This window comes from Canis lupus, chromosome 13, assembly GCF_048164855.1.
Source record: "Canis lupus baileyi chromosome 13, mCanLup2.hap1, whole genome shotgun sequence".
Taxonomy (NCBI): Eukaryota; Metazoa; Chordata; class Mammalia; order Carnivora; family Canidae; genus Canis; species Canis lupus.
Window position 1 is genome coordinate 54043194 of NC_132850.1, and position 9020 is coordinate 54052213.

Genomic DNA, 9020 nt, shown 5'->3' on the forward strand with positions numbered 1-9020 from the left:
TAAAAAAGATTTTATTTATTTATTCATGAGAGACACACACAGAAAATCAGAGACATAGACAGAGGGAGAAGCAGGGTCCCTGTGGGAAGCCTGATGTAGGACTCAGTCCCACGATCCTGGGATCATGCCCTGAGCCAAAGGCAGATGTTCAACCACTGAGCCACCCAGATGCCCCACAAAATGTTGCTGTGATAATGTAAAAGTTGTGGTACCACAGGCATAACTTTAAAGTTTGTGTCAAAATGTACATTTGACCAAGGTGTTACATTTTGATCTAGACTTATATAATTTAGGTCAAATCATTCTCTTGTTGCAATCCTTATTCAGTTCTGTCTCTTTTCTCTCAAATTACCGGGTATTATAAGTGGAGGAGTCCTATTACTACTGGTGTTGCCAAGAATCTATAGATACTTGGCTTTAGAGGTCTTCCTTCCCCATGGGCTTTTGACATTGTATGCCATACAATCATGCTCAAGAGCACTCAAAAATTACGTGATGGATCTAGAACCTCTTCACATCTTAACTCAAAGGAATTACTAGACTGTCTCTTAAATAAAGATCAAAATTAAGGAAATCATACACATCAGAGAAATGTCTAAAGAGCACTTCAAGGTGATGAGCCCAATACCAAAACTCTCAACCTCTTCTTTGCCTATGTTTTCTAAGTACCATTATCCAGTTTCACACCCAGGCAGCCTTGATGTTCTCAGCCCACACAGCTAGTCATTTAACAAGTCCTATCAATTTTACCTCAAAATATCTCTCAGGTATGTGCCATTCTTTCCATCTGTGGTTGCAGCTCTCCATTTTAAACTAAGGGTCTAATTGTCCTGAGCTACTGTGATTAATCTGTTCCCAACAGCCTCCTTTGCAGGGTGCCTGAATGGCACAAACCAGAATTTCTACAATTGTTGCTGCAGAGGAATAATTAGTGTGTTTTTACTCACAAGCCACTGCTGTTCTTAGAGACTTCATTCCCCTTTTGGTTATGTTTGCCAGATTTAGGATCCTGCTATTTGGGTCTATAAACAAGATGCTGCTTTTAAGCAAAAGATTTTTGGGTTTTGGCTAAATGAGTTGTCTGAAAGTTGACAGGCCTGGGAGCTTATCTCTTAGACCTTATGATGTCCCTCTGGCTATTGATGTGGGAGTGCCAAGGAGTACTGTCACGTTCCTGTCCTGAAAGCATGTTTCCATGTGTAACAGGAAGTATTGGATAGATTGTAGAGGCACATGGTTTCCAATCCCGTCTTGTGACTGCAGGACACTAACACCACATTTTGGTGACTTAATGAAGATGAAATGAGTGTCTTTTTGTACATGCATTTTAATATTTTTCTCATCCTGAGTAATACCTACCAAAATGTAACAAGCAAATACTCTTTATTTTCATATCTCAGAATATATCTATAGTCGAGGATATTCATTATAGCCATAGTCAATAGAAGGAAATAAAATAGACTCACCTAAACCGAAAAAAAAAAAAAAAAAAAAGGCAACTAGTTTAGTCCTTTTACCTCCACTCGGAGTGGGAGGGGCACTTTGTGGTCTGTGTCTGCTCTTGGAATTCAACATTCCCTTGGGTCAACTGTTCCTAGGTCCCTATTGGGGAAGAGGTTATTAGCAAGCCCTTTTGCCTCTCGCATGAAGCTAAGTCTTCTTGTTCTTCATCAGTATTAAAATTGGTTCTTGTAGTCTCTATCTGGTGATTCTTGTCATATCTCAATTGGTTTAGGAATATGGGGAGAAAGAGACATGCTCTTTATTAGATCCTTCCAAAACCCAAAAGCATGCATATTCAGTGATCCTCAAGATATAAAATTAAGTGAAAAAAATAAGGTATAGATCAAGCAGTGGGTATCATTTGCACTAAACAGGAGGATTTGCATATATTCTTTCATATTCATTTAATGTCTCTGAAAGTTTATACTGTTGGTCCCCATGAGGGGAATTTTCAGGTAAAGGAAAAAGAATAGAGTCACTTATTTGTCACTGTATACCCTATAATTGTCACTTTAAAAGTGCATATATAACTTTGTTTCAGAAAAAAGTAAGTTAAATATTAAAAATAAATGCATCCTAATTTATTTGAGCACAATCTGTTCTTTGATAGAAACGTGATTAATAAGACTCCTACAGGGACACTTGGGTGGCTGAGCAGTTGAGCATCTGCCTTCAGTTCAGAGCATGATCTCGGGTGCAGGGATCAAGTTCCATATCAGGCTCCCTTTGAGGAGTCTGCTTCTCCCTCTGTCTACATCTCTGCCTCTCATGAATAAATAAATAAAATCATTAAAAAAAAAAAGACTACTACAGGTTACTTATTTAGAAACCTGCTACGTCAGGCTCTCTGCTAAGCATCATGATGGCCATCTCATTTCAACCCTATGAACCCTATTAGGCAGACATAGGTTTTACAATTGTAGGTGAGTAACTTGGGCTCAGAAAGGTGATTTCTGCAAGGTGACAACAGTGTTTATCAGAGCAAAAGAATAAATTTAGATTTTGTAATTTGAAGTCCATGCTCACTTCATTATATCACACTGGAGTTCAGTCTTAAAACTCATTTCATTTATTCACTCAGGAAAAACTGAATAATTCAATTCAGTTTTAATTTTAATTCAAGTAAATGGTGGCAAATTGGAACACTATTGCCCTGCCATCAAGTGCCTGAGATCTGTGTAATGCATATTGAGTACTTTATCTTGAGACTTAGAAAACCCTTGTGTAACCTGCAGTGGATTTAGTAATGACCATTATATCTGAACTAAAATACTTTTTTTTTTTTTTTTTTTTTGATCAAGCAGCTAGCTTCCAGAGAAGCCTGGGCAAAATGGAGCACAGGATAGGACAGGTAAATAGTTTCTCTGTCATTCATAAGTTGGCTTGTTTGTGGGGTCATAAGGGCATTTGTGGCTTTGTTGAGGGGCTTACCACAGAATTGGCAATGTGAGACTACCACTAAATGATATATTGTGTTTATTTCATGTTTTAATTTAGAGTACACTGTGTTTCTCTTGGTATATTAATGAACTCTAGGCCACCCTACGTTACAGAATTTCCCTCGAGGTTATACTCAGTTCCATTCTTTATCACTTCTACTTGCTGATCTTGGGCAATTTAATCTTTCTGTGCCTCAGTTCTCTTATTTTTAAAAGGGATAATAAGAATACCTATCTCATAGGTTTTTGGTGAATATTATATGAAATAATAGGCATGTAATGCTAAGGTCACATAGTGTTTAGTAAATTTTACCTATGTATCATTACTATCTTATACTAAAATCAATCTTATATTTGCCTAAGACTTTAAAATTGTGATAGTCCTCCTATTTGTAGCAAGGATAATGTGAAAAATTAAAGGCAAGTGATCATGTCAAGTCAATCATATACTGAACAAATTACTTTCCATTTATGGCCTTTAATGGGACTTTAATGTACTGTGAACTCAAATCAATTAGAAATAAGTTTCATTTATTTCTTTCTTTGTTACTAAGTTTGGTAAAATCAAGAAAGAGCTTAAAATATTTTAGTCTTAGTAAAAGTTTGGATTAAAATGTAAGTCATGTAGTTGTCAAAGAATTGGAAATATATTACAATAAAGTTTTCATTTGAACTTATTGCATTATTATAAGTGTATTCATAGGTTTGGGTTCACAGGGAGCTGAATTGTTCTTCAGACAAATACTATGGATTTATTTTTCTAATTCTGTAGTATACACTGCTTACACTTCTGAAGGGGAAGGAGTCAGTGAAGTTTTATTATGGTAGCCAGAAGCCTCTAGAACACAACTCCCAAAGTTCCTATAGAGCTTTATAGATTCCCTCGATCTAATCAGTTCTGCTTATTTAGATCATTTTATTGAAATTTAAAAACCATATGTAGAATTCTTCAGTGGCACCTGTAATATCTGACTAATTCCTCCAAATTAAGAGATTGGATATGTAATATAGTTGAAGCTCAATGAAGGGTATTCATATTTATATTAATGATTATTCTATCCCACCAGCAGTTTATTGATTTTGTAGATTTAAAAAAAATTACCTTTCTGTTTTATTCCTATTTTTTACTTTTTCCTAGCTTTTATATTTTCAGCTTCATTGATTTCTGGCCTGATATTTATTTCCTTTCTGATACTTTGGGTCAGATTTACTTTCCTTTTTTTCGGTTCTTAGAATGGAACCAGGATTATGGATTTACATCTTTCATCCTTTCTATATAAACATTCAATGATATAGTTTTCCCTCTAATCACTACTCTAGCTTCATCCAATATAGTTTTATATTATATTTTTTCAGGTAATTACATTTTATTTTATCTCTCCTTTTGATTTCCTCTTTAGCCTATAAGTTATTTAGAAGGGTTGTTTAATTTCTAAATATTTTATGTATTTACAATTTTCTTTCTGTTGCTAACTTTTAATTTGATTCAGTTGTAGACAGAGAACATACATCGTATGATTTCAGTCTTTTCAAATGTATTTAAGCTTGTTTTATGTCCTCATATATCATCTATAATGGAGAATGTTCTATGTGCACAAAAGTGTTCTGTTTTCTGTGGGGTAGAATGTCCCATTTTTGTTCCATATATGAAAATTTGGTCAAGTTGGTTGATAATACTGTTCAAGAGTTCTATATCCTTACTGATTTTCTTTCTAGTCATCATACCATTTCCTGAGAACAGAATATTAAATTTCTAGTTGTAAAGTTGAGTTATATATTCCCCTTTTAAATGTCATTTTTCACTTCATATATTTTAGGTTTCTGTTTTCACATATATAGGCACTTATAATGACTATATCTTTCTGACATATTGCTCTTTTATTATTATGAAATAACTCTCTTATCTTTCATATTTCTTGTTTTAAAGTCTTGTTTTATATTAATGTATCACTCCGTTTCTTTTATGGCTAATGTTTTCATGGTAAATATTTTTCCACCTTTTCTTTTCAACTTATTAGTCTTTGATTCTAAAACGTGCTCTCCTTTTAAAAAAAAATTACTTATTTATTCATGAGAGACAGAGAGAGAGAGAGGCAGAAACACGGGCAGAGGGAGAGGCAGGCCCCATGCAGGGAGCCCAACGTGGGACAGGATCCCAGGTCTCCAGGATCAGGCGCTAAACTGCTAAGCCACCCGAGCTGCCCTAAAATGTGCTCTCCTAATCAGCATTCTGTTCTCATAAAGTAGCATAACACCATTGATGGTTAGTTATTCTTCACTCTTGAAATTTCAGCAAATGAATGATCATTTCTTTGGAATTTTTTAGATAAGGTGCTATTAAAATGGATAGAAGGACACTAGGTAGAAAACATAAATAAGTTCCGAAAACTTTGGGGAGGTGTATGTCTTAAGTTTGGGAAAACTAAGTATATTAAAAGTAAAAAATCAAAGTGAATAGTATAAATATGGTTAAATATTAGTAATTCACATGCATAATTAATTAAAGGAGAACAGACCTATAAATTATACCCTTTCATAATGTAGGAATTTTTGTAGGTTTTATTCAGAGGTTATATCCTCTTTAAGCAGGGCTGTGTTTGGCCAAGGGAAAACTCTCAATATGCTTTTTGGATGAATGAAGGCATCCCTCAAAGAAACCTTTTATAAGAAGAAACTATAGGAGTGTAACCAAGAATGAATAGTGAGTTGTTAGAGGAATGCTCAAACACTAGTAAGATGATTCTTATAAAAGTGTGAAAGCTACACAAAGATTTCTGATCTCCAGAGAAAGGAAATAAAACTCATACTAATTGGAACCAGTGGGTATTGATTACAAAGATTAAACAGATACTGGAATTCTAATTAAGATACATGTGTTCTAATCCTTGTTCTTTTTTTTTTTTTTCTCCTTTCTTTTTACTTGGACAAATCAACTCAATTTTTGAAATTTGGGAACTGAACAACCATGTTTATAGTTTCTTCTGCTTTTAACATTGAAATATTTCTTAAATGGCATATTACTTTTGCCTTTTATGCTGAAGGGAATTATTTTCAATGGAAAAAAATCGAATGAACATTTCCATGGAACTATATCATTTACAAAAATTACTTAGGATGCAGCCTACAAATGTAAATATCTGGAATCCATTGCCTGCTCCTTATGTTGACTCAGTAGCTTTCAGGTGGTTCCCAGAAATCTACATTTTTACTGATCATGCTAGATTATTCTGATGCAGGTGCCTTGAGGATTACACTTTTGTAAAGCATAATCTTGGTTAAGAAGGAAGTTCAGCCAAAGGTTGATGAAGAGGCTATCCAACACCATCTAGATACTCTAAACTAAGACTGTCTTCTAACAGAGATATAGAAAAATAAATTAGTGGAACATTTACTATTATTATATATAGTAAATTTAAATACTTAAAAATTACTATGAATACATACTTATGTATTTAAAATTACTATGAATACATACTTTTTATTATTATTATTAGAAGTCTTAGAAAATATAAGAGGATTATTAAAAGTTGGTGAGCTGGGGATCCCTGGGTGGCTCAGCGGTTTGGCGCCTGCCTTTGGCCCAGGGTGCATTTCTGGAGTCCCAGGATCGAGTCCCCTGTCGGGCTCCCCGCATGGAGTCTGCTTCTCCCTCTGCCTGTGTCTGCCTCTCTCTCTCTCTTTCTCTCTGTCTATCATGAATAAATAAATATACAAAATAAATATTAAAAAAAACTTGGTGAGCTTACTTGGTGAGCAAAGTAATGTTCACATAAAAGCTATTATATGAAAGAATAAATTTTGATAGTCCCCTAAAAAGAATTAGAGCTATTTGATTAAATATACAAAGAGAGATTTTTATCTTTGAAAAAATAACTTCTTGAACGTCAAAATTGTTTAAATAGGTAAAAATTCAGGAGTTATTTTGACTTTAAGGGAGGTTTCTGGTTTCTGGTTATACTCCAGAGATCTCTGTTCTCAATTCTGTTCTCTATAGCATTATTTATCAGTCATAAAAGATAAGCATTATTATAATATTTGGAAATGCTAGACTATTTTTATCTGATATCTCCATTCTTCTATTGATGCTACCTCCCTCATCCAATCAGCTAGGTAATCCTGTGTTTGTTGCCATACGGAAGGAATGTATAACAGAGAAAAAGTATTCTTTATTGGCTCCTGAGTTTAAAGTTTATACCTTGCAAAAAAGAGAAGTATTCAAACAAGATAATGCCTTTGTATAAATACACAGAAGAACACAAATTCCAACAGCTTTTCCTGGTTGGAGAAGGAGGCATGGGTGAAGAATAGTGATGTGAGTTTTGATGATGGTAGCTTCTTCATAAATGGTACCTGGGCCCTGAGTTCATGCCCCAACAAGATGAGTGGAGGGAGTTGTGGCAGTGGGAAACTGTGTGCCCTTTCCTGATTGAAGTTTATGTCAATAGAATAGCTCTGGCTGCCTGTTATATCCAGGCAGATAGAAATTTCATGAACTCCTATCTCAGAGTCCACGAGCTCCATATTGGCAACGGAGCAGCAATCTGAACTGTGTGCTCGAAGAGTTGAGCATGTCACAGAAAGAGAAGTGTATCTGAAGGGGACTTCTGGAAGGGAACAAAGTATAGTACTTCAGGACCTGCATACAATAAGACCTAAGTTGTCATGAGCGTGAAGATGGCTCAACAGATTTCCACATGGTCAGATGACAACCTGAGCAGATGCGTTCCTCCCCGCCAGCCCCCCACCATCTTCCTCATATCTACTGACATCGTTCAAACCTTCCCAGAACTTAAAGGAGATTTTAGGTAATGTCAGCTGAGGGTCTTAAATTTTCAAAGATTAAATTTCTTCACTTGGGGGAAAAGGTTAACTTAAATTGGGCAATAAAACAATAAAGAGGCTCATATTTGCTCTATAGATGTATATGAAATTTAAGAAAGTAATGAAACTGTGTGAGACAGTAAATATGTAGGTGTTTGGCCCATGACCCCAAAATTAACAAATACTTGGAACTATGGGCCAAAGCTATCAAGATAATATAGAGATAATGTAAGCATAATATAAATATTCAAGTAGAACCTGAGAGCTTAGCTGCAGAGAGTGTAAATAGTGAAGAGCTTCAATGAACCTTACAATGCATTAATTAAATTATAATGACTAAAGAAAAGGATGGCCCTAATCGCCTACATTGGAAAGATAATCTAATCCTGGAGGCTGTGTGTAGGCAGAGTCCCTCAGTGGTGATTTTGTTTTTGTCTTTTTTCTTTTTGATTTTGATGGCAGCTATTTGTAACGTGCTTTTGCTCTAAGTTGGTTTGAGTTCAGAGAAATGTACCGAAAATGCAAAATAATAATAATAATAATGAGGTCCTAGTCTATAGTCTATGAATAATATGACCATATGCCATATATCTAATTAGTTCAGGACAGTCTATTAACAACTGTTGTCTTAGTGATTTGCAAGTTTTACATAAAACAATGGGAAGAAAGGAGATTTGTTTTTTTCTGTAGGTAAGAACGGTGCTCTGTGAAACTATTGACTCATCAGGTGGCTGTCCTGGAACACTAAGGGCTATCACTTTGAAGAGGAATTAAACTTTTCTTTGGTGTCACTGGATAGAATTAAGGCCACTTATGAAATACCTAAGAAGAGGTGTTTTAACTATGAAAAAAGAACTTTTTATACATTAAAGCTCTCTGCAGATAGAAAAGGTTTCCCCTAATTGAAGTGAGTTTACTGCCACTAGCAGGAGAATAAAAAGACCAAATGGTTTTTAGTCAGGACACTGCAGAGAGAATTCAAATATCAGGTGGATGGTGGGGCCAAATGAATCTATGATCTTTCCCCAAATTGATATTTTTATAGTATTTAGGTTTTGAATCATGCAGGGAATCAGACAAGGATTTGAAGAATAGAGAGAGAATGTCAGAAATCATTATATGTTACAAAGGCAGTTTCTGAAATGAAAATAGTTGAAAAAACTTAAGTATCTTCATGGTCTCACTTGTTGTAAACCAAAACATATTATTGCATTTCCTGTGCTACTTCTACCAAATAATGTAAAAATCTTGCCAAAT

At 34.9% G+C, this 9020-nt stretch overlaps 1 long non-coding RNA gene across 1 annotated transcript in view; it reads left to right on the plus strand.

Annotated features, from left to right (window-relative positions):
* LOC140602246 (uncharacterized) overlaps window positions 1-2857 on the plus strand; it is a 51161-nt gene extending 48304 nt beyond the window's left edge. Inside the window, exon 5 of the long non-coding RNA XR_012005220.1 lies at window positions 2808-2857. This is a non-coding gene — a long non-coding RNA (uncharacterized lncRNA). The remainder of the gene's footprint in view (window positions 1-2807) is intronic.
* Window positions 2858-9020: the final 6163 nt, after the last annotated feature.